The sequence below is a fragment of the Lacerta agilis genome, chromosome 17 (genome assembly GCF_009819535.1).
Source record: "Lacerta agilis isolate rLacAgi1 chromosome 17, rLacAgi1.pri, whole genome shotgun sequence".
NCBI lineage: Eukaryota > Metazoa > Chordata > Lepidosauria > Squamata > Lacertidae > Lacerta > Lacerta agilis.
In genome coordinates, this window is record NC_046328.1 from 25,147,006 (window position 1) to 25,173,000 (window position 25,995).

At 49.7% G+C, this 25,995-nt stretch overlaps 1 protein-coding gene across 1 annotated transcript in view; it reads left to right on the forward strand.

Moving 5' to 3' along the window:
• The first annotated feature begins 8,325 nt into the window (after positions 1–8,325).
• AHNAK (AHNAK nucleoprotein) overlaps positions 8,326–25,995 on the forward strand; it is a 55,628-nt gene continuing 37,958 nt past the window's right edge. The window contains exon 1 of the mRNA XM_033174864.1: positions 8,326–8,532. The gene's annotated coding sequence lies outside the window, so the exon portion shown is untranslated. The remainder of the gene's footprint in view (positions 8,533–25,995) is intronic.

The window sequence follows — 25,995 nt, forward strand, 5'->3', positions numbered from 1 at the left end:
CAAAGAGGTTTGACTGTAAAGTTTGGTTTTTTTTGTATCAAGGGGAATGTGATACTCTGGGGGGAGGAAGATTGGGATTGGGACTGAGAAAATGCTGGTGGGAAGACTGGTGGGAGTTTGTGATGGGAGGTAGGAAGATGGCAAGGAGGGGGGTGGGGTAAGAGAATTTATAAGTATTATTAGGACGGCTAACCATGGCACCTGACCTCAGAGGGAAATGAGTGATTGAGAGAGGAAGGAACTTTTTAGATTTTCTTTTTTATGATATAGTTTGGACGATATTTTAAGGTAGGAATTAGAATTAATAAGAGCAATAGCTTTACCAAGTTAAGAGACAAAAAATACTAGAAGTTAAGATTGGGAATAGGGTGTTGAATGTGTTATAAATAAGTTAAAGATGATTTGGGAAATTAGTTACAAAGTCACTAAAGTAAATTAGAATTGAACGCGGAGGGGGGGAACGGGGGAAGTCCCCCTGAGAATAATTTGAAGCAAGATTTTGATTAATAGAATGGTGTGATGCTGTGTTCCTGTGGGTTGTTAGGTATGTATTTGTTATTTTCGTTTATTTTTTGTTTGTTTTTGTATTTTGTAGTTTGTTTGTAGTTGTCTTTGATATGTCTGATTTGTGTGGAAATACCAATAAATTTTCTTTAAAAAAAAAAAATACAATCATGCAGGTTTCAGGCAGCCCTCAAGTGCATGCACTTTTTACATGCACTGGTATTTAGCGCAGGGAAGGAGGTGAGATTGGAGCTCAGTGGTGATAACGCAGGTGATAATAGTGCAGGTGTTGTTTAGTCGTTTTGTTGTGTCCGACTCTTTGTGACCCCATGGACCAGAGCACGCCAGGCACTCCTGTCTTCAATAGTGCAGGTAATAATGCAGAAGAATGTAGATTTAATCCCCATCGATTTGGGTGAAAAGGATAGTGGGAAATACCTTGGAGAACTGCTGCCAGTCCGAGTAGGCATTACAGAGCTGGTTAGGCAAAGTGCCTGACCTGGTATAAGGTACAGCCAGACCTACCATGAGGCAGCTGCTTCAGGTGGCAGGTGTCAAGGGCGGCAGCAGCAACAGCCTACCCACCCTGTCGCAGACCCTGGAGAGCTTCTGCCAGTCAGAGCTGACAATGCAGCACTGGAGGAACAAAATAGTCTGACTTGGTATGGGACAGTTTCCTATGTTCCATGGAAAAAAATTATAGCTCAGCTGGTAGGTAGAAGCACCTGCCTTTCATACAGAAAGTCGCAGGTTCATTCCCCCGAATTTACTGTTATTTTGTTTAACCAGACTTATATACCGCTCGATTGTAAGAAAACCACTAATAAAGCATTAATATTCTCAGTTTAAAAATAGTTAAACACGAGTATATTAAAATATTCAGACGGCCATTGAAATCAACAGCAGCAGCTAAAAATGAATAAAACACGTTGCTAATATTTCATGTCTTCAACAAATTTTAGTTAGAACGATCAGGCAGTAGGGAGGTGATGGAAAAACATTTCTCTGTCCAAGATCCCGCGAAGCCACTGCTAGTCAGAGCAGGAGTTTTGGGCAAGAGGGACTAAAGGCCCAGCCTTTAAAATCAGTTTCCTGATCATGGTTCCTCTGCCCTTGCACGGAGTTCTTCTCAGTTGCGTGTGCAATACAGGCTGTAGCTGGGCCATCTGGCTTAGTTCCAAAATTGCGGGTGGGGGGGGACACCCATTTCAATGCTCTTCCTCCAATCATGCCTCCATGGAACTCTGGTTTTAAAGATTCCTCTCCTTTCTTTTACTCTAATCTTAAATTATTTCTTCACACATTGAGCCTTCTCAGCCACCTCACAGACTTCAAGGGGCTGTGCCGGTGATGCTTGCTAATTAAGCCTACCTGCGAGCCAGGTAATAATTAGAAGAACAAGTTCCACTTTCTGGCGCCTCTCTTCTGGAATCCTGAAGTGTTTTGCAAACAGTAATTAATTGTGCTGCACAATCACGTGCTGGCAGCAGGACTATTTGCAAGGAAGCCTGGGCAAGGAGGCATTCATCTTATTGGTTGCATTTATATCTTGCCTTTTTCCCCTCCAAGGATCTCAGTATGGGACATACATGGTTCTCCCCCCTCTTAATTTAACCCCCACAACAACCCTGTGAAGTAGGTTGGGCTGGGAGGCAGCCGCTGGCTTCTAAGGTCACCTAGTGAGCTTCATGATGGCCGTATGGGGATTTGAACCCTGGTCTCTCCCAGGTCCTAGTAGTCTGACCCTCTAATCCAGGCTTCCTCAACCTCTGCCCTCCAGATGTTTTTGGCCTACAACTCCCATGATTCCTAGCTAGCAGGACCAGTGGTCAGGGATGATGGGAATTGTAGTCTCAAATCATCTGGAGGGCCGAGGTTGAGGAAGCCTGCTCTAACCACTGTACCATACTGGTAAAACCGGGGGGGGGGGCATGTGGGGTCAGGGGAGCTGTCTGCTTGCATCCCCATGACGTTGAAAAAAAGGAGTGGAGCTGTAGAGAGCAAAACCCACCCCCCAAATTGGGAACTTTGGTTATACTGCAACTCCCCTGCAGCTGCAAGGTTAGATAGAAGGGGGGAAGCAAGGTCCACCATTTGTTCTGAATTATCACCAGCTCCATAGTCTAGTCATGGCACTTGCTGGGGGGATCATAGCAAGGGAGGGCTGCTGCTTCCACTCCCAACTCTCGTGGCTTGTGGGTCCATCGATCCTGAGGATCATCAGTAGAAGGGTGCCAACTTGAATAAAATACTGGGGGGGGGGGGAGCAGGTAAGCCCTGCCCTGCCTAATCAATCACAAGACATGGTACACACACACCATTTGAATGGCAACACCCATCAACTTTGGGCAGGCCATTGCCCTCAAATATTTTATGGGGGGCTGTTTTGGCCCCCAGGAGTTGGCTGCAATTCATCAGTAGCTAACCAGATGTTTCTAGGAAGCTCACAAATGAGGCACAAAGGCCCTATCACACCTTCGATATTTGTCCCTCCAGCATCTCCTATTCAGAGGTAAATATACTCCCTTTGCACATAGGGCTGTCCAATCCTAGTAAATATTTCAAAATGTGCATATATTAGCACATGCAGACGTTACGCATGTCTGGATTTTTTTTTAAATTTGTGTACGTATGTTATGTATATCTCACCTGTTGCTGAGGTACGCAAGGCCACACCCTACACAGAAGCTCCTTTTAGCTACCGTGGTGACTAACAGGCCTCTCCCCTCCTCCACGAATTTGTCTGAGGCCCCACCCTCGGTATACATATCACAATTCTCAGCACCTTTAACAATCTACAGTTCCCAGCAGTCTTGGGGGGTAAGCCACGGTTGTGTACGATACTGTGTTAAATGCATAGTGCAGATGGCGTCTGGTTCTTTTTCAGTCGGAGGCCATAAGCAGCACATCTTGTGGCAGGGAGTTCCACAAGTTAATTAAGCACTTGGGGCGGACCTTTCGGCCTCCAGCTACTTCCACTGCTCCTTGCAAATCAGTTTCTCCGAATTCTCAGCGCTGCATGTGGCTTCAGTTTGCCTCTGTGTAACTTGTGAGAAGGAATCCCTTCCGCAAACATAATGATTAACATTATCTCCTCGACAGCTATTTTCTCCCTCCTCGGGCCATAGTCTGCCTGCCTTGCGCTTTGTGTGAGGTGATGTCTGCTCAGCGTTCCCACTCAGCATAAACCTGGACTTTAATCCGCCTTTCTGTTATGACTACAGAGGAAGGTCCCGGCTGTAATTAGAGACTCTGTCAGTGATGCTTCCCAGGCAGCTTGGGAAGAGAAAAGTGATTACTGGGTGCATGGAGGACAAGAGACAGAGAGGGGTTTCTTCTCCTCCCATAATTCTAGGACCTCCCACCCACCCACTCATAAAATATGTCAGGTGGGCAGCACACTGGTGGCGGGCAGGGTTGGAGTCAGCTGTGGATGAGGGCCAAGCCAGCAGTAGATGGGGCTGCTAGAGGCAAGAGTTTTCAGTTTCCCTCTCCGCCCCCCACTCCTTTTTTCTCTTCCTCTCTCTCTCTGCCACCCCTTCTCTCTCTTTTTTCCCCTGCTACCCCCTCTTCTCTCTCTCTGCTACCTCTTCTTTCCCTCTCTTCAAATAGCTCAGCTGGCTATAGCGTGGCGCTGATAAAATCAAAGTCACAGGTTTGATCCCCATAAGCTGCGTATTCCTGCATTTCAAGGGGGTCAGACTAGATGATCCTCAGGGTCCTTTCCAACTCTGATCTATGCTTCTTTCCCTCTCCCCCTTTCCCCCAGGCTACCCCAATGAAAGTAGGCTGAGGGCAGCAGTTTGCCCACCCTGTCCTAGGGGTGTAAGTGTCTGTGTTGTCCAGTAAAGTCCTTTGTTGACAGCACTGGTCAAAATATGTTTTAACTTGCTGTGAGAAATAACCTTGTGGGACTCATTGCCACAAGATGCGATCGTGTGTGTGTGTGTGTGTGTGTGTTTAAAGTGTTGGACGGACGGATTTGCAGATAGACTTTTCAATTAGTCTCCATCAGTCATGAAAGTTGAACTGGGCAGGAGGTTACTGTGCATAGGAAGCAGCTCTTCTGAACAAGGGTGGGTGGATGATGTGCCCCTGATTGACAGCTGTGAGGAGTCCAGTGTTTAATTGGAGAGGTTTTCATGGTATCTATAACATATAAACAAGCTGCACTCTATATGGTGTATTTATAGCCTGTAAACAGAGCAGGTGTTGGGGGGAAGGAGGGCTTGTTGCTCTGGGCCACAGGAGGTGGTGAGTTTCCGTCATACACGGGCAACCGACAGGAAGTTTGTGGCCCAGCCACCCCCCCCCCATCTCCCTCAAGATCTACATTTCTGACTATTTAGTTTTGGCCTCTAATCTCCTCTCTACAGCAGTGGCAGGGCCTTCTCTCATCCAGGTGAGTAGTGGACCCTTTCCATAGGAGATGGGGCAGCTGTGGAGGGTCACTTCAACTCTGCAGTAAGTTTCTTTTCATACTAACTTCCTGGCTTCATTCTGTGTCCCCCCCCCAAAAAAAAATGTTTAAACTAGTAGTCATCACAAATCTTCCAGCAGTGAGTTCCACCAGTTAATTGGCCAATGCATGAGGAATGTTTACAGCTTCTCAAGTGGAACAACTGCTCCAAAATGTTGAAGTGCTGAGTGCTCCTTTTTCCTGGTTCCAGCCAGCCAGTCAGGATGGCCCTCTCTTTCAGCACCCTCCATTCCATATCACACACACACAGACAGTCTTCTCATTGGGCTGGTCTGGGGCATTTTTTAAAGGGTTGTTTTGTGTGTGTGTGTGTGTGTGTGTGTGTTCCTGAAAATGTTGTGGTTTATTAGTCAGCCCCGTTTTGACCTTCTTTCCACTGTTGTTTAATATGTTTCAGTCTGTCTGAATGTCTCGTTTGTATTTTACCTAGGTATTTGCCTAAATCGGAAATATAAAATTTTTGTTATAGTAGTTTTGCTTGCTTACCTAATGGTAGAATTCCAAAGTTGTTGCTTATTGGACCTGTGAGCTTCCAGTTATACCATACTTGCTTGCCACAATGGCTATGCTCCCATTGTGGCTCCCATTGTGGAAGGCAGTGTGCCTTTCTGCATACCAGATACTGGGAAACATCACAGGTAGGGAGAGTGCTGTTGCTTGTGCGCTCCTCCCAAGAAGCATCTGGTTAGTCACTTAAGAGCAGGGGGCTCCCACACTGTGGTCCATGGACCACCAGCGGTCTGTGAGCTTAATTCAGGTGGTCTACGGCATTTCTGCAGATTTGTGGTTGAAGATGGGAGTTGGCACATCCTTCACATGAAATACAGTGATTTTCAATTGCTTCTCTCTTACTTATTACATTGCATTTTATTGCATTACCATTTGAATTCATTGGTATAAAATATATAAGCAGTAGAAGAAGCAGTAAAAACACGCAGCATCTAGCACAGCACATTGTACCGGTAGTTGCTACAAAAGGCAGACCAAATAAGGGCCGTCTCATCCATAGGTGCTAGTGGCGCAGTGTGCCAGGGCGCCGGCCCCCCAGGGGCGCCCCGCGAGCCCGCCGGCATACCGGGCGCCCCCTCCCCAACCCGCCCCCGCCCCCACGGGCGGGCTGTTGGCTGGGTGCTCGCGCGCTGCAGCCACTGCCGCCCATGCCAGTCCCGGGCGGGCTGCGAGCCGGCCGCCCTCACCTCCAGTCCCGGGAGCACTGGAAGGACACACAGAGGCAGTCCTGCGCCATTCCACCGCCACGCCCCTCACTCCCCGCTCGCCCACCCCCCCGAGGGGCGGCAAGCACGGGAGGGAGGCGGCGGAGAGGCGGCACACCAGGGGCGCCGGAGGGATTGCCGCGCCACGGCGGCTGATCTCCCTAAGACGGCCCTGGACCAAATAATCAAGTGGTAAAGATTGGGTCCAAGTTATCTGAAAGACTGTATTCCCTAGTACAAACATGCCCTGCTTTTGAGATCTTGGGGTGCCCCCCCTGCTCTTGGTCTCGCCACCCTTGCAGACAAGCTTGGTAGGGCTGTGGGAAGGGCCTTCTTGGGGGCTGCTCCCAGACTTCCCAAGAGAAGCTGGACTGGCTCCCTCCTTGTTGTCCTTCCACCGGCAGGTGAAAACTTTCTGGTTCCAACTGGCTTTTCGGAACTGACTACTTTCAATGAAAGGGCTGGTGCTCTGCTGTTTTTATTGTAATTTTCTTTGTTTTTAATTGAATGATAGATATAGTTTTAACTCTATCAATGTTTAATTTTTTTATGATTTCACCCCTGTTTTAAGCTGTTATTATTTTTATCTGTAAGCCGCATTGAGTCACTGTCAGGGGAAAAGGCAGTGTATTAATTAATAATAAGCACCCACAGTAATGTTCAAGATGTCTACGGAGGGGTGTCTGGGAACTGATGTCCTAGGGAACAGGATGCTGGACTAGATGGGCCATTGGCCTGATCTAGCAGGCTCTTATGTTCTTATGGGGTGCTGAGGGTTTGCAGTGCCTCCCCCCCTGCTGGGTTTGGGGCTTGGACTGCAAAGCTGCTCACCACGTCTGGTGCCAGCCTGGTCTGGAATGTACCTAAACCCACTGCTGTTGTAGTGCTAAGCTAGATGTCTCCAGTGAAGCTTGCACCCCTTTACTTACGGTATATTCCCACTGAGAATACTCCCACATCTGCTGCTGAGGGATCCTAGGATTTCACACCCACCCCAGTGTGAAAAGCATTGCTGTATGACCCCATTCTTTTGAAAGGCTCATCTGGATGGAGGAAAAGGTGTGGCGTTGGCTCCTTACAGTAATATATATATATATATATATATATATATATATGACGCGGGTGGCGCTGTGGGTTAAACCACAGAGCCTAGGGCTAGCTGATCAGAAGGTTGGCAGTTCGAGTCCCCGCAACAGGGTGAGCTCCTGTTGCTCGGTCCCTGCTCCTGCCCACCTAGCAGTTCGAAAGCACGTCAAAAGTGCAAGTAGATAAATAGGTACCTCTCCGGCGGGAAGGTAAACGGCGTTTCCGTGCACTGCTCTGGTTCGCCAGAGGCGGCTTTGTCATGCTAGCCACATGACCTGGAAGCTGTACACTGGCTCCCTCGGCCAGTAAAGCGAGATGAGTGCCGCTTGGCGGTTTGACTTCCCCGCGACAGGGTGAGCTCCCGTTGCTCGGTCCCAGCTCCTGCCAACCTAGCAGTTCAAAAGAAACCCCCCAAAGTGCAAGTAGATAAATAGGTACTGCTCCGGCGGGAAGGTAAACGGCCTTTCCGTTTGCTGCTCTGGTTTCGCCAGAAGCGGCTTAGTCATGCTGGCCACTTGACCCGGAAAAACTGTCTGCGGACAAACGTCGGCTCCCTCGGCCAGTAAAGCAAGATGAGTGCCGCAACCCCAGAGTCGTCCACGACTGGACTTAACTGTCAGGGGTCCTTTACCTTTACAGAAGGACTCTTTACAGAATTTAGGAAGAGGCAACCTCAATATGGCCAGGTGGTCAGAGACAAATTTATGGAATAGGCGGAGAAGAGCCTAGCTATGATAGGCTACGCTCTGCCTCCACAGCTGCATACCAGTTGCTGGCAACAACTGGGGCTCCTGCGCTCGGATCCTGCTTGGTTTCCCCCAGGCATCCGGTTGGCCACTGTGAGAACAGAATGCTGGACTAGGTGGGCCACTGGCCTCATCCAACAGGCTCCTCTTCTGAGAGTGAGTGGGGTGGGGGGCAGAGCTTGCTTCTCTGCCTCTGCCTCTGCCTCTCTCCTCTGAGCCTGGCTTGGTCCCTCCCTCCCGAGCTCCGGGAAGGGGAGCGAGCGAGCGGAGAGAGAGAGTCACACCCATCCCGGGCTGAGAGTTACAAGAGCCCAGCCCTAGACTGGGTGCTGCCCACTCGGTGCACTCCTGCGGCAGGGATACCACGCGAGAGAGCCTGCTCGCCGGGGCTCAGCTACCGCCTCCAGGAATCCAGGACAGGATCGGGGTCTGGGCAGAAGCAGCGAACGGGACCGAAGCCGGGCATGGCCGTGCCGGGCAGCTGAAGGCCACGGACCCGCAGGTACCACCCGGGCGGACGGGCAGTGGGGGAAGGTGGCCAGCTTGGGCCGGGAAGGCTGGGGTGGGTCTGGTAGCCCCAAAGCACGGCCACAGCCTCACCAGTGCTGACGGGACTCTACTTAATCCCCCCGTAAATAATAATAATAATAATAATAATAATAATAATAATAATAATAATAATAATAATATCCTTCAGCATACTTGAAAATAAACCTGGACCTATTTTTGAGGAGCACAAGTTAATCTCCCTCAGTCTCCCCCTCCAAAAAAAGTTTGTATGTTTTAAAAGCTGTGCCTTGTCGAAAAGGGTTCCCCTTTCTGTTTGCTTACCCCCCCCCCCCCCCCCGTCCAGCCTTGGCACCTCTGGGCAACGCCCTTGGTACACGAGGCGAGAGGGTGGCGGAGCTTCTGCAGCCTTTTTTTGCAGAGAAGTTGATGGAAAAGTTTGAAAGTTTTGGTGCGCGTGGAAACCGGATCGGTTTCGGGTGCGGAGAGGTGACAAAGCGAGGGGGAGATTCCGGGATCTGCCGATTCGTATTTATTGGAAACCGAAGTTATAGAAATGACTCTGAAGATCCGCCACCCACTCATTCCCTCTCACTTCGAAAACGTCCAGGGCTTTCCGCTGGGTGTGACCCCGCCCCATCGTACTTTGAGGGGAGGGGTGCCCATTGAGAAGTGGGGGTAGCAAGACCTGGTGTAGGATCGGGGCTGGATCCACAACTGGGAGGCTATCCGCGTGTGGATAGGCGGTGTGTGTGTGTGAAAAAAATCATCGGTTTGTTTACACGACGTTAGTTGGGCTAGTTGACTGGGGGGGGGGCTTGAGGGGCGATGCGAGGGGGTGGTGCTTTTGGAAGGAGGGTTTTGCCCGGAGGAGAGTCTGATGGAGGGTGGCTCGGATGTGCCCCCTGGGTTGGTGCACGAGACGCTGGTGCGCATGCCCGTTAAGGCGTTGGCTTACTCCGGAGTGACTTCTTTTTGTGGCATCCAGTTTGCAGATCGGAAGGCGTGCAACCCTCAGGAGATCGGGCGGTTGCAAACAACGGTGTGTGTGTGTGTGTGTGTGTGTGTGTGTGTTACGAGATCCCCTCCCAACCTTTTCGGACTTTTTGAATTTTGACGGAATGACGCCTTTTTTGCGTTCTTTCGGATTATGGGGAGCAAGGTCTGCAGAGTCTTTTGCAAAGCTCATCTCTGCCGCCCCCCATCCCGTCCCAAGGGTGTGTTTGTTTCTAGGGCTGGATGGGCTTCGAAATTCCACTTCCCTCCCGAGAGTATTTTTTCTCTCGGCTTAATTCGGAGTGGCTCCCTTTCGCATTGCTTGTCGAGAAAAGTCTGCCGTTCTGTAGAATGGAGAATGTGCTGCACTTACGAATTCAAGTGCAAAAAAAAAGGGGGGTGGGCTTTGCGTTTTGCGCTGGATGTCGCTTCGGATCCAGCCTGCAACAGGCGCGGCGACTCCTCCTGGACTCGAACTTTTGCGCGTCGTTTCGCCGGAGAGGGAGCGGCCGTCCGTCCGTCCCCGCGGCCGCCTCGCCTGGCTCGGTCCGGGGCTGGCCCTCTAGTAGGTGGGGAAGCTCCTCCCTGCCGCTCCCCCCCCCCACTTGGCCCCCCTCCAGCTGCCTCTGGAATGCGGTGGTTGGAAAGACTGACTAATGCGAAGCAGGCTTTTTAGCTGGCAGAGGGAGGGAGGGGCTGAGCCTCGCTCCAAAACTTGGGATGGGGGGGGGGATGAGTCCAGGAAGGGATCTCTGAAGCAGGAGAGAGGGGCAAAAGAGCCAAATGACACAACATGTTGCATGCAAAGTAATTCTTGGGGAGTTAGGGGGGTCTTCTTTGGGGCTGAAGGAGGCACCTTGAAGGAGTAGTAGTGAAGTTCTACAGAAACTGGCTGTGGGGAGGATTTTCTGTGGGATGAGGCTGATGGAATCTGGGAGCTCTCTGGGTCTGAGGAAAAGCACTTTGCAGTGGCTTGTGAGCAGGAGCTGTGTAGGTGTGGAGCAGAGTGAGATTGGGGAGGACTCATAAGGGGTTTTCAGTAAGGAAGACTCTCTTCTCTATCTGTGTGGGGCATTCTGGGGAGCCAGGGGCCTTTGCACAGCTAATGGTAAGGTATTAAAGGAATCTCTGCAAATCCATGGGGCAGACTTGTAGACATGGAGTGTTTTCTTCTGTGTGGGGTAGAGTTATGAAAGTTTCTCTTTCCTCTGCAGCCAAGGAAGTGACTCCTCTTTAGGAACCCAGAAATTTTAATGGAACTATGTGGGGTTTCTGATCTAGGGGGCTGCAAACAATTCTGTGGGAGTTTACATAGCTGAGGGGAGTGCTTGTTCCATAGCACTGGTGGGTTTAATTTTTAGTGGTCCGTTGGGGAGATTTATAGAAATGTGCGTTTCTGAGGCTCTGCCCCCTTGGCTATGGGGTTGAGCAGCTCTGTGCCCCACCCTATAGGAATCCACAGTGGCAATAAGCCCCCCCCCACCTTTGTTCTGTGCACCCCACATCCTTGTAGGGTCCCATAGCAGACGTGGTTCCCCCTAGCAGATTGTAGGGGCGAGTACCGAGCTCCGTCTTGTTATAGAGTCCACTCTTTTCAGGGAGTTCCTCCACCTCTTCTCATCCAGGACTGCTGTTTCCCTCCTGGCTGGCTCCCCAGAGCCACATATGGGTCCACAGTGACACCCAGCTTTGCTCTCAGTTCTGCTCTGTATCTCTGGGCAAGGCCGAGATTTGGTTAGGTGAAAAGGGTGTTGGCCTCTGCACTGGCAGGTAGGGCAGGCCGGAGCATACTGGTTCTGTTGCTTCTTCCTCCTCCACCACCCTTGCTTGAGCAGCCACCGTGGTTGCTGGATCATGGGTTTCCTTTGGGCGTGGCACCTCTGCAGCAAGCAAACTCTGGCCTGGTGCAGCAGTAACCCCCCCCCCCCGACACTTTCTGGAGCATTCCTGGCCCCATGGCAGCTCGCTCAGAGCTCCCATGACAGCCACAAAAAGTTTATTTGAATTTAGTTGACACTGAACATTAACTACCACACCACCCCCTTTTTTTGTCCTGCGTGGCAGGCGTCCCAAAAGTTTTCCTAGCACAAAAGTTGCCGGGTTCCCCCCTTAAGTCTCCGCTGGAATGGATAGCTCTGAAAAGGGCCTTTGATGGGTTGGGAGTGGAGATACTTTCTCCCCCCCCCCACCCCACTTTTCATAGTGTGTTCAAGGAGAGGCCAAACGTCCAAGTGAACCAAGTTGGGGTGGAGGAAGGGAGGAAAAGTGACCCATACACAAAGCAAGGCCAAGGGGGTGTCTTGGCCAGGCTAGCAGGCCGGTCAAAGTTTTGTGTGTGTGTGTGTTGTCTCTTTTGAAGTGGCAAGATTCATGGTTGGCGCCATGTCAGTCAACTAGGGCTTTGGCCTGAGGACTTCGGGGGCTGTTGCGGGGGGGGGGGAACTCGCTCGCTTGGTAAGGGAAGGAGAGAACTTCAAGTTCAAAAACTCCTGACATAACGCTGTGTTGGGGTGGGCAGCCAGTGGGGGCCCTCCCGATATTGCTGGCATCTAACTCCCATCACTCCTGAACATTGGCCATCCTCGTTGGGAGTCCCAGCTGCATCAGGAGGGCCCAGTCTTCCCCACTCTTGCCCTATTCTGAGGCCTAGTAGTCCCCAGGTAGGCAACCTGTGCCTTTATTATTACTAGTCTGCAGGTGAGGGCTCAGTTGACTGAATGCGCCCTGATCACTGGGCTTTATTTGTTGGCATGGGCACATATTCAGTCACATAAACCACTGCCCGTAGCTGTATAGCCCTGACAGAAGTTTACCACCTCAGCGAGAAGCAGGACCTTGAGGTGCCCATTGAAAGACAGCGGATTTAAGAGATGGATAGGACGGGACAAGGAGGCTTAAAGCAACCTGAAGACAGCCCAGGCTGAGTCCCGTCCCCCCCAACATTTCCTTTCCCCCTCACTGGCATTTTCTTCCCCATAGCTCTTGAAAGGGAGTCTTGTGTTTTCCAGCTTCCCTGCCTTGTCCACCTTGCACCTTCCTGGCTGGTAAGGCCTGTGTTGCATTCCTTCTTCCAGTTTGTTCCAGAGGTGTTTCTTGGCCTGGTCTTCAAGGCACAGTGTGTTAATTTGCCTTTCACCATGTGTCCCTTTGCTGCAAGGGTTTGTTGAGGCCACAATTAAGCAACGGGAGAAGAGAGAGAGAGGGACAGAAACGCCTATGAAGGTTAACATTAGTTTAGGGTCCGAATAAAGAAGGTCTTTTCCACTGGAGTCTTTCTAAATAAAACACGGGGTGCTTGCAATTATTTCAGGTTGCTAGTGTACGTTTTGGAACGTGGTCTTCCCAGTACCAAATTTTAGCTGTTCAGGGTGTAATAAACAAAATTGCCAAATCGACAACCAGAGGGAGGATGGCTCTTGAAGCTTTGCATTTTGAGGATTGCTTTGGTCGACTCTCTTAGCTAGTGCACCACCCAAAATTAATCTCTGGCTTTCCTAATGTAAAGGCTGCTATGCTGCTCTCTTTATCTACTTCTGCCTAACCAGGAACCTGGGCATTTCACATAAGGTGTGAGGCAAATCTAGGTAATAGCCTGGCTTTGCGTTTTCGAAACAAAGCAAAACACGGGGATTTGCCATTGCTTCTTCCTCCCATAATCCTAGGTGTGTAACCTGATCTCTGCAAGCACCTAGCAGAAGGCTTAATCAATCTGCAATCTCCATCTTCAGACCGAGTTCAAATGCAGATCTCAAAGTTTAAACCTCATCTGGACAACTCAAAAGTTTGCACATTGTTTTGTAACAGTTTGGCTGATTTTAATAGAGGGGTGTGTTGCCCAGCTGTGGATTTTGTAGTGGGGTGCCTTCTCGGCTCCGGGAGAGAGCTGTAGGTGACTTTAAAAAAGCAAACAAACCCAACCAAAAACCTCTTTTTTCCGGGGGGGGGGGGAGATGAGTTCCTTTGGACATCCCTGCTCTGCAAGGGCGGCGGCAGCGTTTGTGCTCACGAGGTTGGCGCACGTGAGACATGGAGTTAATTCATATGTTCCTAAAGGAAACGTAGCTCGGAATGTGCTGCAAAAGCCTGGTCCTTCCAGGATTCCTGTCCAAGATCTTTTGCGGATGCTGCTTTGGAGAAAAACTGTTTCCTTGCCAGTTTAGTGTTGTCTTTGAAAAGGGTGGAATTCAGTAATCCTGAACGAGAAGGACAAATGGAAAGCAAAAGGCACCTAGCAGCTTTCAGCTTCAGAAATGGAGGAGAACATTGCCTTGGTGGGGCTAAGATATGGGGCGTGGAGGAGAGAAAGAGAGAGAGGAAAAGTGGGAGGCTGTGTGTAGCGCTTGGGAAATCCAGAAAGCACAGGCTGGTCCCTGTTAGTAATTTCAGAAGCATGATGGAGCCTTCAGCCGAGGCGGTGAGTAACCCATAAAAAATCATCTGAATTCAATCCATTTTCGTAATTGCTTTGCATAACTTCGACTCTTGCATCATTCTGGTTTTGCTGGTACTAGGTGAGCGGGCAAGGGCACTGGCATTTCAGAAGAAGTTTCATTTAGCAGCCCCTCCGGTTTCTTGAGATTTCATCAGCTCGCACGCTTTCAAGCATACATTTCACAACTATAAGGACTAGAAACTTGGTGTTGTTGTTTTTTTTTAAAAGAAAAGCCAGGACTCTCAGGTGGTTGAATCCTGTTCTTAACTGTCCGCATTCTCTTCCCCCCCCCACTTCGTCCTCCAACACCTCAGCATTCACACAAAGTCCTGCCTTTGAAAACAGCTCTGTACAATTTAGCCTCCCATTCGCCCATCCTTTTCGTCCTCATAATTAAAGGCAGTAACCTGTTTTTTGCAGTTCTGGGACACTTCGCATGTTTGTTGAGGGTGTGTAAGAGACCTGTGACCCTCATGTCCTTGCTCCTCTTTTGGTACACGAGAATGGAGGTGAAAAGGGGAGGGGAGGAAGCCTCCCTTGCCTAGTTAGAAGACCAACAGCTGCAAGACCAATTTGGCTTTTCATGGACAGTGTGATAATTGACAAAGGGACGGACAAACTTAAGCCTAGTTCTTACTGAGGCGGCCAGCTTGTGTCTGGAGTGGCTTCTTCCAATTGCAAGTTGCAGCTGTATGGGGACGGGGTTGAGTCCTATGGTTCAAGGTGATCTCTTCCCCCCCCCCCAAGTCTGGAGCGATTCTGCCCAGGCACATGTCATCCACCTTAATGGGAATCAAACCTTGACCTATCCATGAGGGCTGTGGTGGCTTTGATCCACACTTTTGAGAGCAGCAAGATTAAGCCTGAGTGTGTTAGGACACAATTCCATGAAATATTAGAGGAGGAAAACCCCAAAAGTATTGGGTGCGGAATTAAGTTTCTGAAGAATCTTAGCTTTCATTTAAAAAGAAAAGAAAAGAAAAAGAAAAAGAAACTCACCAAATTCCTAGTCCTAATAGTTGCACGTATGTATGTACATACGTATGTATGTATGTATGTGGGTGGCGCTGTGGGTTAAACCACAGAGCCTAGGGCTTGCTGATCAGAAGGTCAGCGGTTCGAATCCCCACGACGGGGTGAGCTCCCGTTGCTCGGTCCCTGCTCCTGCCCACCTAGCAGTTCGAAAGCAAGTCAAAGTGCAAATAGATAAATAGGTACCACTCTGGCGGGAAGGTAAACGGTGTTTCCATGTGCTGCTCTGGTTCGCCAGAAGCGGCTTAGTCATGCTGGTCACATGACCCAGAAGCTGTACGCCGGCTCCCTTGGCCAATAAAGCGAGATGAGTGCCGCAACCCCAGAGTCGGCTATGCCCACTGAAATGTCAGAAGGGTTTTTGGGCAAAGATTTTGTGCGGTTAGGACATCCACATTACATGCATCCATATGTATTCATGCAGAAGGAAAGAGCATGCAAAATTATGCATGTTGCAAAATCCTGCTTCTCTCAGTACAGAGTGCAGAACGCAGACGGCCCTGGGGATAACTGGCTGGCAGAGCAAGAGCCTCCATGATGTTCTTTGAAGACTTGTGAGGTTCCAAGCTTCCTGACTGACAGCTGCCAACTCTCCTTTGTTCTAGATCCAAGCGCACCAGCTTCCCATAGAAAGATCTGCCCCCTCCACCTCCCCCCGCTGCCCCTGGCTCTTGTGCTTCTCTATGCTATCAATTAAAACTTCCCCTTTCCTGGTTATTGGTACCCATATCTTTTCTGCTACTGCTCTAATAGCTTGCGGGGCAGGGGGCAGAATGGGAATTTAGAACTGGGAACTGGTGCAGGTGAAGGAATAAAACCACTTCTCCCCATTGCCGCTCTGCTCCAGTCACTTTCGGAGTCCCTGCCCCACCCAGCTACTTTTAGGTAAATATGAGACATGCACATGCTGGTCTTCCAAGCTTCATCCATTTAGGCCTTGAGTAGGCTTTTTAAAAATGTGAACCCTGTGGACAAGTCCCTGGTGTGTTGTGCGTGAGCATCATATACAGAAGAAATTGACACCCTGGACTCACGCATTCAGCATCTTTCGGTTTCATTTAACACTAGCAACCAACTTTCAAGCCCTTATGGGGAAAAGTGCAAGGAGAGTTTTCAGAGGGTCAAGTGCTGGACCCAGTTCCAAAGAGTGAGAAACCAAAAGTGTACCTGCTGTGCCGTTGTTTTCCCACAGCTGTGAGTCATGCAGAGATGCAACGGGAAGCCTTGGCTGGGGTTGGGTAATTCGGTTAAATCTCTGGGTTGGAAGTGATTGTGTGAGATTTAATTATCTGGTTGCACCTGGAAATGCGTCTGCCGCTGGCAGAAGCTGATTGGATGGAGCCAGATGCCCTGATCAGGCAGAGAAGCAGTGGGCAACCTCCTTTGTGGCTGGGTGGGTGTCATTATTTATGTGAGCATGCTCACAGTCCTCTCCTGGCGCACGGTGTGGGGGTTACTGATTCTGTCAGGGCTTCTTTAGCCGTGATTCCTGCATTGAAGGGGGTTAGACAGATGACCCTTGGGGTCTCTTGCAACTCTACGATTCTGTGATTCTGCTGCTCTGTGCGACTTCACCCCTTCTGCCTTCGGGAGTGGGAGAATGTCTTCTCATCTGCCTGAGGATGGGCAGCCTTTGGGGCTGTTTCCCTGGCGTCTCTATTGTTGTCCTATTCTTCTTTCCCTCCTCTGCACCCCATTTCTCCTGGGCTCTTTTGGAAGGAAGGGCGGGGTTTAAATCTACTAACATAAATAAATAAAAATTCATGGGCAGGGGATATCGTTTAAACAGGAAGGCAGACAGTAAAGATCGTCTTCCGTGAACGTAGGTGATTGAGGGGCAGTTAGACTTTGGCAGGGGAAAGGCAAACACCGCCCTCCTCCTCCTGAGATAAAAGATCTGCGCCTGTTTGCCCTAACCCGTGACTCTGGAATGAGAGGCAGGGAGCAGCCCATGCACTGTGGGAGCCTTGTGGGTATGTTGCTCAGTCCTCCAAAGGCATATTTCTCTTTTGACATGTGGCAGGCTGGGTCGGTGGAACCTGCTGGAGTTTGATTGAACTTGGGAGGATAAAGGCAGCTTCTAGCTTCCTGCTGCAAGTGCGTATTGTCGAGAGCTGGACTGAAGACTCCGACTTGGGCAGAAGATAATGGCATTGTTATCAACCTACATGGTCCTTAACAGAAGGATACTGGCAATCTGTAAGAAGAGCCTTGCTAGATGTGGCCAAAGGGCCATATATCCCAGTGACCTGTTTTAGGAAGTGGGAAGCTTTCAAAAGGGGGGTGGGGGTGTCCAGAGGCACCCACCCACCTACTCCGCTTGGAGCCATGATTGCCTCCCAACAACTGGCATTCAGTAGCTTTGCTGGAGCTAGTTCAGCAGTGGTTAGATGGCCACCTTAAAATAATGCAATGTCGAAACAACAAATTGTTTTCGAAAGCAAAATCACAATAAAACAAGGCACCGAAGCGATCTACAATAAGATAAAATGCCAACATATAATTGGAGGAACGAAAACGTTTTTGTGTGGACCACTCGGGGAAGGGACTTCTCCCTCCCGTCCTCTCTCATTACCCATCTCTCCTGATCGCAGCAACTAGGTTGGTTTAGGCAGGAACAGTTAAGCACTGCAAAGTAGTGCTTCCTCTTGTCTGTCCTGAATCTTAAGCATGTCAGTTTCGTTGGTTGACCTGGAGTTTTAGTTTTGCATATGGGAAACACCCCACCCCCCAAATATTTTCTGTGCATTGTGCGAAAAGAAGAAAAATAGGGAACTCGCTTCCACAGGAGGCAGCGATGACCACCGACCTAGATGGCTTTAAAAGAGGATTAGACAAATTCACGGAGGAGGAAAGACAAAATAAAAAATAAAAAATCCTTCCAGTAGCACCTTCGAGACCAACTAAGTTTGTTCTTGGTATGAGCTTTCGTGTGCATGCAACACTTCTTCAGATACAGGAGGAGGAAAGAGTTATTGATGGCTACTAACCACGATGGCTGTGCCATAGAGCCAGAGGTGATAATGCAGGAGGAGAGAGGGCTCTTGTGCTTAGGGGTCCTGCTTGGGGGTTCCCCCCCCCCGGCATCTGGTTGGCCACCTTGAAAACAGGATGCTGGACTAGATGGGCCATGGGCCTGATCCAGCGGGGCTCTCCTTAGGTTCATAAAGAGATGTCCCTGCCTTACAATTAAATTTCAACACAGGGCAAAAGGAGTCATTTGCTGCTCTTTGGGAAACTTTTCATTCCTTTGCCCAAATGAGCTTAGACTCGGCTTAGGGAGGGTCTGAAATAGGACACAAGGAATCTGGAGGCCAGTCTGAGTCAATTTCACAAAAACTGGAGCACACAGCACCATGTTTGCTTCATGTGAAGGTGATGCGAGGAGGAGACAGAACCACAAGAATTCTAGGAGTGGAGTGTCACAGGGTTGGGGCACAGGCAGAGTGCCAGATCCCAGCCTCCTGCTGCCCCCAGGGGCAACAGGAGTGGCAAAAGCTGCTCGCTTCTCTTGCTCTGGCCTCCTCCCCCCTCTCTTGTTTTTTAAGTATCATTATCAGCCTGATCTTCCTTGCTTCTTTGGGGCTTGCCCCAACACAGTAGGTGTGAAGAGCTGGGTGGCGAGGAAGGTGCCAGTGGTTGGGCTTGTTCCCCCAGTATCTGAAAAAAAGACAAAGGGGAACCAGCAAAAGGGCCTGTTCATGCCCTGGAGATCGTTCAGCAGCTTCAATAGGGGACAAGCCAGGGCAAGTCGGTGGAACCAAGGAGCCTGGGATGTGTCTGGCCAGGTTATTGTACAGTCAGCTATCGCGGAGGAGCATGTGCGCATGGAAGGGCTGGGTATGCGTTCTTGGTCTCCACGATACGAATGGGATGTGTGGGTGTGTGAATTGATTGCAGGGCGTGTGTCTGTGTACTCTAGGCCTGCCAAGGTGGAACCCATGAGTGCCACAGAGGATTCCGAGGGACACCTCTTTAAGACGCACACTCAATCTCAAACAAGTTGGGCCAGGGTTTTCATACCTTGCTGTTCTTGCGCCGCCGCCCCCCCCCCCCCAGGTCATCCCACAATTCCATAGCTGTCAACTTTTCCCTTTTCTTGCGAGGAATCATATTCGGAATAAGGGAATTTCCCTTAAAAAAAGGAAAAAGTTGATAGCTATGCACAATCCACATGTAGGCAGGGGTTTGTTTCTCATTTATTAATGCCTGGTTAAATAGGTTTTGCAGGGCTGGTTTTTTTCACATTGCATCCAAAACCTACTGAACCTGTCTGACTGCAGCGACTGAAGGAGGTGTGCCTGGACCAGAAGAAGTGGAAGCCTTTCTCAGAGCCAGTGTGGTGTAGTGGTTAAGAGCGGTAGACTCGTTATCTGGGGAACCGGGTTCGTGTCTCCACTCCTCCACATGCAGCTGCTGGGTGACCTTGGGCTAGGCACACTTCTCTGAAGTCTCTCAGCCCCACTCACCTCACAGAGTGTTTGTTGTGGGGGAGGAAGGGAAAGGAGAATGTTAGCCGCTTTGAGACTCCTTCGGGTAGTGAAAAGCGGGATATCAAATCCAAACTCTTCTTCTTCTTCTTCAGACCCCTTTCAATTTCCCTGAAAAATAACCCCCTGCCCACATAAGTCTTACAGTTGTAAGGTAGTTTAGGTTTTCAGGACTAGGGACCTGCAACAAGTGCCATTTGCTAGTGACACGCATTTTATATTTGGGAAGCTGCTACACTAAAGTGCAAAAATGGCAGCACAAGCAGCAGTCCAGAGGATGACAGGAAACATGGGCTTCTGAACACTCTGTGTCTCCACCTCCCCACTTTGAACAACATTTCTGCTTTCCTTTCCCCTCCATGCCCTCCATGCCCATGTCCCAGCTTTGTGCAAATAGGATGGTCAGTGAGCCTTTCCTTTGTGCTGCAAATGCTTTCTCTCTCCCATGCATGCACACCCACTCCCTTTTGTCTTCTTTCTGGGTGCTCGTGCCCCCAAGCCAACGTATCTGGCAAGTTCTTTGCCTTCCTAATTGAATTTTCAATGCCGCTCATATGACTTTATGGTTTGGTGCTGCTCTGGATCACCAGTGGAACAAAGACAGGATTTTCTTCCTCTTCTACACAATCCAACCCTTTCAATCCCTGCGCTGATTGGAGCAGAAGGGGCATGAAATTGAAAGGGGAAGAGAACAGGATCCTGCTTGTCCGGGGAAGGTGCCCCCCCCCCCAGTACAAGAGATTGTCTTTGCTTCAGAAGCAGCCCCCCCCCCCCCGCATTCTTGGAGCACTCCTAATACACCAGTGCAGATGCATGGAAAGCTTAAGTCTATGTGACCTTTGTTTGCAGTGCTGGAGAACAGAAAAACTCTGATCTCGTGCAGTTTTCTGGAATCTAGAGAATCTAATCAGAACAGCCCTTGCATGAGACCAAAGATCCATCTAGTCTTAAGCTCAGGGTGGTATGTGTTCCTTCCTTCCTTCCTTCCTTCCTTCCTTCCTCCCTCCCTCCCTTCCTTCTCACTCCCACCCACCCCGTTGTTGGGAGAGAATGACTGACCCCCAGGAAAACCACCCACTGAGCTTCATAGGTGAGTGAAATCTGAACCTGGGCTACCCCTATCTAAGTAGGTGAGGGATGGGGAGCCCATGGTCCTTCAGATGTTGTTGGGATTCTCAATTTACCAACATGGCCTGTGGTCAGGGACAACAGGGGTTCTAGATTAGCAACAATTTGAGAGCCAGAGGTTCTTCATCCCTGTTCAGAAGCAGATGATGTACCTAAGCAACTCAGTATATGTGCTTTGACTGAATTGTGCCTAATTTCGCTGGCAGAACTGGCCAGGTGTGCAGGTGCTCTCCCTCTCACCACTGTACAAAACTCTACCTGTGATCTACCTGTGTTGTTCAGACTTTACACCAGCCTAACAAAGACCAACATCCTGGGTCAGGTTGTCGTCACCAGCACTCCACACATCAAGCATTGATGACCACATGTTTTGGGTGGTAGGTGGTTTTGCCTACCTGGGCTCCATCGTAACCAGCAATCTCTCCATTGATGCTGAGCTGGACAAGCATATTGGCAAGGCAGCTACGGCAATGGCTTTCCTCTCTGAAAGGGTATGGAAGAATGTGATGCTAATGACCAACGCAAAGATGAAAAACCAGCTCTGTGTTACAATGATGTCTGCAATCGTGACATGAAGGCTGGCAACGATAGCTCAGCTTGTTTGGGAATCCCTTGCAGACAAACCACAGTGCCTGGAGGCAGTCATTCGGGTCATACATCCACAGCAGTGACCAGAGGAGGAATGACTGCTGGGAGGGGCACATGGTCTACCTGCATCAGCAGAACTGGACGCCTTCATCTGCCCCAGCTGCAAAACATGTCTCTACAATGACAGCAGGTGTTGTAACTCTCCAGTGGTTTGACTTCACCCCTGAAGGCACACTCCTCCATTGTCTCCCCAGACAGACAGATGCCAATCAGCCTCTGATTACAGTGTTTGACCTTTTGGTCCTAGGTCAGAAGAGTCCTTCCTTGCTGACTGATTCTCCCCCTCCCTCCACTCATCTGTTTTATTTGTCAAATAGCCATCACAACATATATACATACATAAAACTCACAAAACAGGCATTATGCAACTTATTAAATCTCAGCAGCAAATAATAGTGAGACAAGAAGATTGCAGAGGAAACATACCAGGGCATAGTCATACCCTCTTAATGTTTCACATGTGAAAATTGGGACATGCCAATATAAGCCTCCTGTTCTCAGGCCAGTGACTCTTTCTCCTCCCCTTGTTACTCAGGGCTGATGGGCCTTCTCTGCCTCTTCTGTTCTTCTTGCAGTAGTTTGAAAGCAAAAGGGGCTTTATTGTCATGTTCCATTATACACTGGAAAGACATGATTGCCCTATAATATTGTTAATGGCAGCTGGTTTTATTAGGCAGTTCGCTAGTGAATCATGCATGCTTTCACCAGTGAGAGCTAAGGGTTAGGAAATGGTCTCTTGATAGCTCGGAAATCTCCCTGTGCTTTGGAATAAGACACCCATCAGAGCTTGGAGATGGCCACATCCCTCCTGCTAAGGCTTTGTGTTGGTGTGTATCTGGAGTTAGCAGCCGGGAAGACTGGTCGGAGGGAAAGACAGGACATAAATCCTCAGGGTTCTCACATTCAAAGGAAGCGAAAGCCAAGTAATATGTTATCAGTAGTTCAAAAGGAGAAGACTGCAGCCTTCCAGAAGTTGTTGGGCTACAACTCCCATCATCCCTGACCACTGGCCATGCTGGCTTCTGGGACCAATGGGATTTGGAGTCCAACAACATACGGAGCTTCGCAGGTTCCTCACCACTGTGCTGGAGGCAAGGGGTATTCACCCTTCCTTCCCTCCCTCAGGGGTGGAATTTGTGTGGAGCCAGGGGGATATGGGGGGGGGGCTGATGTTTCTGAGAGGCACCCTCCACAGGTGAACTATAAAGAGCTGTCCCTGATACCCAGGGATCATTGGGCTGCATGCATATCAGTCCCAGCCACCAACCTGCTGCCCCAGATATGCAGCTAGAAGCCAAGAGTTTCTCTTTGCTCCTAGTAGGTTTTGGATTAGGAGGTCAGTTTAGCAAGGGGCCAGCATGACCACCAAAGGATGCAGCCCATTTGATGGTTTCTTTTGGGGGACACTAAGGGCCAAGGCAGGAATTTCTGCTTAATACACCTCAAGTTAAATTGCATATGGATTTTAAGCTGTACTCGCTTAGTCCTATTCCTAACTCCAAAGTGCTTCTGAAAAGGGATGTTGATTGCTTTTGGGGGGAGTGTTTAACAACCAGACAGGATGGAGGCGGGGTGTGTGTGGGGGGTGGCTGCCTACAGACTCTCTGCTTTATATCTGCAACCCAGAGAAGGGTACTTGTCTCTCCCCTCCAGCAATAGTAACATTTGGTCTGTGTTGCTGCCGCTTACAATTAGTTCAACACAAAACAGCAGGGGTTGACATACCATACAGACCGGCACCCACTGTACCCAGAAGGTCAGATCAGTTTGTGCCCAGGAGAAAATGCTTTGAAAGGAACACGTGTGTGTTGGGGATGCAAAATCTTGTTTACTTGCAGATGAAAGGAGGAGAATAGTCACCCTAACTATTGGACAAACCACACCCAAGCATGGTCTGATTTGGGGGCAGGTGGGAGGGAAACGGGCAGAACTTATTGGCTGTGCAGATACCATGCCTGCCTTTTTCATCCACAGACAGAAGGGACTAGATACTTGTTTGTGTTTCAGCTAAGGATTCTCTGCGCATTCTCTTCAACCTCCTGATTTTGCAAATCTGTACAGATTAGCGCAGCGGCAGTTCCGAGTTCAGAATTCAGTTCTTGCTGCAAATCTGGCTCGGTGGTTTGTCCTAGACGTTGTTATAGGAATTTTAAGGTGTTGCTCTCAGCCTCCGTTATGCAATATCGATATTGATACTGATCTCCTTCGCAGGATTGGTGCAAAGGTTGCAACAAGGAGAAATGTGTGGCGAACCTCTTTGAACACTTGGCTGTATAAATATGTTAATGTTAGGCTGGGAGATTCCTGCAGTGATTGGAGCTGGGATTGTTGTTAGTTTCTATCATGAGAGTGACCCTGGAGTAGAAGCCATGTGAATATAAGAAAAGTCTGCTGGATGAGACCAGCGGCCCATCTTGTCCAGCATCCTTTTCTCACAGTGGCCAAACAGATGCCCATTATGGGAAACCCCAAACACAAGAGCAGTTTCCAGCAAACTGGTCCTCAGGAACCATTACTGTCTCCAACTTTGGAGGCAGAGCACAGCCATCCTGGCTAGTAGCCATCAATAGTCTTCTCCTGTTCCCTGAATTTGTCCAGTCCTCTTGTAAAGCCATTGCTTCCTCTCCTGATGGAAGGTAGGGTCTGCAGCTCAGTGGTAGCTCCCAGGTTCAGTCCCTGGCATCTCCAGCTAAAGGATATCAGGCAGCAGTGGGCAGGAAAAGCACCTCGCTTTCTGCCAGAGACCTGCCTCCAACCAATACTCTGCTACGGCCCGAATAAGTTAACTTCACATGAACCAGGCCTGTGAAACCTCACTCTCAGCACCCTCTTATCTCTTCCATCTCCTGGTCCCGAGGAGTTGCAAGGGCTGGGACTGAGGAGACGGAATCTGCCTCGGCAAGTTTTGCAGCCTCAATTTTGGAAGGCAGAAAGGGGCAGGCAAGCAGAACTTCGCCCATGCCCAGAAGTCTCTGTGGAGTGGATCCCAGGGTGTTGAGACGCAGCATAAAAGACTCCTTGTGTACAATGCCATGGCGAGCTGTGGGGTGGCATGACTGAAGGCTGAATGCAAGCGTTTTGCAACATGAATTGGGTCAAAGGGAAGAATTTGGGGCAATTACCGGTAGGAGGAGGCTGTGAGATAGTGAAGCTTTTGTGCCTGGAATTAAGCAGATAACCGGAGGGTCACCATTCTCCCTCAAAAGGGAAGGTGTGCATTAGAGCAGGCACTTCCAGCTCCCAAGAGACTGCGATCTACTCAGCAGTGATCTATCCAGAGTTGTTGAGCTTTTTTTTTAGGGAGCCAAAGTTGTTGAGCATTTAACAGGGGGTCCAGGTTCAACCAGGGACATCCCACGATCAACCAGTAAATCGAGATCGACCTGTTGGACATACTGGCATTACAGCAACAGCTGGAGAGTTTTGCCTGGGTTTGCTAGAGCAGCGGTGAGGCACCGTTTCCTCCCAAGTCTGTGGCTGTGAATCGGGGGATCCACAAAGCCAAACGAGGCCGTACAATAAGACCCAGACTTGTCATAGGGTCCCATTTTCTCCTCCCATAAATTTTGGCCATTCCCTGGCTTGGACTCCTGGCTTTCCACGTTGTGTTTGTTTTCAAAAGCACCTAGCTGGCCACTAGTCCTTAACAGAGCCAGAGATACGAAAGCAGATGTGCAGGTATTCCTCCTCTTAACCATTTGGCCTTCCTAGATTTTAACTGCATTCTAAAACCTAATTGCCTTAGAGAAAAAGTTAATTGGGGTGTAGATGCCACACTTGCAGAAATTCCCTCTTCTGCCCAGAGCAGCCCTTGTTTTCCATCTGGCCACCCTCTGTTTAACTTTCCCACCCACTTCATTTGCATAATTAGCAAATAATTTCCAGGTCTGCCTTGCTGGGCTCCTGTTCCAGGCTGCACTGTGGAGGAAGAGGCCATGGTGAGAAGAGGGTGCCCCTCTTCCTCTCCTTTCTCTCATCTGCTCACTAGTTTGGAGGCAGGAATGGCAAGGAGGGCTAGCAGAGGCCAGAGGCTGGGATGTGGCCCTGGGCAGGTGCCCTGTGATGCTGGCACCAGGCGGAGCTGCATGTCCCTTCCTCCCTCACCCGCCCTTGCCGAAAATGTGGACGTGTTGCAATTGAAATAAACGCAGCCCTGTTGATACCTTGCTTGCATCCTTCTCCAGGCAGAAATTGGATAGATATATAACATAACACCCAAACTGTTATTGAAATGCAGAGCCAGTTGCATTTTAGCAGATGAGGTTCTCTCTTGTTTTGAAAGGAAGGGAGTTAAGAACTGGGGAGAAAGGCCTTGTTAGACCAGGTGAAAGGCCCTTGCTTTCCAGAGTGGCTTGTGAGATGTCTCTGGGGGAAGCCCTTAGCTAGGACATGGAGAGGGAAGCTGTCTCCCCACCGTTACCCTCTCAGCCTCGTTGGGAACACTTTGTCCCAGGGATGGGGAACCTCTGGGGGCCCTCCAGATGTTCCCATCAGCCCCAGTAGCCAGCCTGACCAGTGGTTAAGGACAGTTACAGGTAGGTAGCCGTGTTGGTCTGCCATAGTCAAAATAAAATAAAAAAATTCCTTCCAGTAGCACCTTAGGGACCAGCTAAGTTTGTTCTTGGTATGAGCTTTTGTGTGCATGCACACTTCTTCAGATAGTTGTTAAGGGCAGTTAGAGCCAGCAGCATCTGGAAGATGTCAGGTTCTCCACACCCTGTTTGGGACAAGA